General features: G+C 31.1%; 1 long non-coding RNA gene across 1 annotated transcript; it reads right to left on the minus strand.

The window, feature by feature from the left end:
* Positions 1-776: 776 nt before the first annotated feature.
* On the minus strand, positions 777-2,886 carry LOC139898352 (uncharacterized). The gene is made up of 2 exons (XR_011776983.1): positions 2,733-2,886; positions 777-2,035 (listed from the first exon to the last, which is right to left on the minus strand). It is a non-coding gene; the product is annotated as an uncharacterized lncRNA (long non-coding RNA).
* Positions 2,887-3,291: the final 405 nt, after the last annotated feature.

Raw genomic sequence — 3,291 nt, forward strand, 5'->3', positions numbered from 1 at the left:
ATAATATCTTACATGATTCCAGTGTTATCCAACCCGCCCATGAAGCCACTTGATGAATAGCCACCCGATCCGTTGGATATCCACCCGATCCACCCGCTTTGTGATGGATATGGATGAAAATAAATGGATATGGATACGGATATGGATGAACTTAAATGGATATGGATATGGACATGGATGAAAAGTTTCATCCATGGATATATCCATTACCACCCGAAATACGTATACAAATACATAAATATAGATATATTCTTATATATTTACTATTACAAGCTCATTTACCGTTAAATTTACATTTTGCTTTCAACCTTATAATGAAATAACTATAATATATTACAATAAAACATGTATATCTAACAAAATAAACTTACAATTTTCATATTAAAATTTTTATAATCAATGTTTTATTATAAGTTTAGCAAATTTTGTTATATCTTCAACAAAGAATACACACTTTTATGGATAGAATTTTTTAATGTCATGTCATATTTATTTTTGCTATGCTACGTTTATGTTTTAATCGCATATTAAAAAATACTATTTTTTTTAATATCCATTGGATATCCATTAACCCGCTTAATCCATTGGATATGGATATGGACGGATGATCTGACACTAAATGGATATGGATATGGATATAGATGAACAAAAACTAAATGGATATGGATACGCCATCACCCGATCCATATCCGATCCATTGCCATCCCTACTTGGAAATCAAAGATTGTTCATCAACATAAATCATATACTGAACAAAAAAATAGCATAATAAAATATCTTAAAATGAATACTATAATAGATCTAAAATGAATACCTGGCAATCAAAGATTGTTCATCAACATAAATCATATAACAATAAACACATTATCACTACTTTTTTCATTTTTTTTTATTTGCCATATTCCTATATTATAATACAAACAATTTAAAAAAATAAAAGCAGCTGCTATAAACACACTTAACACATGAACACACGCAATCAACACTACTATTTACCTGCCCCAGTTCTCATCATCAAGTTCAATTTATTTTCTTTCGAAGATGTAGCTTTAAGTTCATTGCATCATATCCTCTAAAAACTTCATCTGGTTGCATAAGTACATGTAAGTATTAGTGATCAACAAACTCTAACAGCGTACATAATAAACATCTTAGTTGTATAAGTCAGTAGCTTACTTTAAAACTCCTTTTAACTCCAACTAAGCCCTTACCTCAATAATTTAACAAATAAATAGCTAACATTTTTCATATTAAAACTATACAACTCACCTTACTTGTATCAGTCATTACTTCTTGTAGAATATAATACACAAAAGTGATGTCCTCTTCATAACCTCATAATGAGTCTCGACAACCTTTACCTTTTGTTTCTGTTGCGTTTCATTCAAGCTTTCCACTAATAAACACAAACGTAGATCGGCAAAAATGAGTGAACTAACTCTCGGTCAAAAGGGTAACTCATTTTACCATATTAGACCCGCCCATTTTTCCCCTTCCTTAAACCTGCTCCTGCCCATTTGATACGTTACTTGTCTATTAAACCCGCCAATTTTACGAATACAGCCTTCTGAACATCTAAACTTTCATTATCATTATCAGATACAAAAAAATCATGATTGCACTACATTTGATAAATTACTTATCTATAAGACCTGCCCATTTTACCTTGTTCACAAACCTGCTTCTGTCTATCAAAGTATACAGAGAAGCTGTCTCTCACTGAAATGGAGAAGAACAATTAAATTTTGAAATTTAATTTTGCAATCATGAAAACAAAGTAAAAGAAAGTAAAATAGAAACTTTACTCAGAAAATCGAAACTACGATGGTAAAAATAAAGTAAAATAGAGAAGAAAAAGTGGTTACCTTTTTTAGGACAGCACGTACTAATGAAGGCTGAACAGGCAATCCAAAACACGTACTTGGTTACGTCTTAAGCCATCTAGTAACGCCTGCTTTGATACCTCTTTTGAAGGGCAGTAACATCTTCTGACTCTGGCCGCTAGATGTTTTTCATCCTCCACCACGCAAGTATCCTACACTTTTATAAACACAACTAAAAAGAATGATTGCATATTTGAGTGTACATGATTACCTTTCAGTTGACAATGGGTTTATGATTACCTTTCAGTTGACAACAGGTTCATGATTACAAATGCTTAATCTCTGGACTGTATATAATGAGAGATTATGAGTAAATATAGAAATTCCCTGGCTAATTGATTTGTCATTATCTATATTACGCGTTTTAATTATGCTGATTAATTTGATTGACAAAATTTTAGGAAGTTGTTTTTAATTTATTTTTAGACAATATATTGGTGTATTATATTAAAAATAAATTTTAAATGAGATGTAACTAATAGTATCAATTCCATAATTAAAAAGATTATTTTCAGGGAATCAAATACCATCTTAATTTTCATCACTCTTCATCAAATGGATACTTTGACAAATCGACCTAATTAATCCGGTAACAATGTAAATAATTCGATTTTGATAAAAACCAACCTAAAGATATGTCAATTATTCGTTTAGTTTGAACTACATACATAATATGTGACCTACACATAACCAATTATCCGGACAAATGTAACCTATCAGATGTCAATACAAATCGAGCTAATCGGTACACATGTTGTAATGCAAACAGGAATTGATGGCTAAAGAACCTGCATCAGGTTGTAATCAACATGTCTACCAGGTTTCTTACAAATGAAATTTTGTACTTACTTGGATATCGCTTTAAAACTCGTTTGATGCTGGATAATGAGAATTGGCGTGTCTTTGTTCAATACAGCACATTGCAACATCTTTAGCATCAGCCAACACCATTTACTCATCAAGTTTGTAGAAAACCTGCAATACCCAATATCAGTAAAGCAACACCATTATAAATCTGTATATAAATAACAATTATCTGAACAATAAAAGGACTTACTGAATCACATATACCTAATATAAATAGTGAACTGGTGTGTTTCAATTTCATAAACAGTTTCTAAATCAATAAAAGGCTTATTATTGTACGAAACCAATGATACTTTTGAGATAGAATCGAGAAGTAAAAAATAGCTATGAGAAAGAAATAAAGCGTTACGCACTACCATGAAAGATCTGATTTAGAAAAACCTTAAAGTCGATCTTCAACGATGCAATTAATCGATAAAGATCAAGTCCACCGCCAATAACAATAGTAATGAAACCCACCGTCAAAACCAATAGAGATGAAACCACGAAAGATATGATTTAGGGAAACCCTAAATCGATAGTGAATACATTGAAGGAATTA

Source organism: Rutidosis leptorrhynchoides, chromosome 3 (assembly GCF_046630445.1).
Source record: "Rutidosis leptorrhynchoides isolate AG116_Rl617_1_P2 chromosome 3, CSIRO_AGI_Rlap_v1, whole genome shotgun sequence".
Lineage (NCBI taxonomy): Eukaryota > Viridiplantae > Streptophyta > Magnoliopsida > Asterales > Asteraceae > Rutidosis > Rutidosis leptorrhynchoides.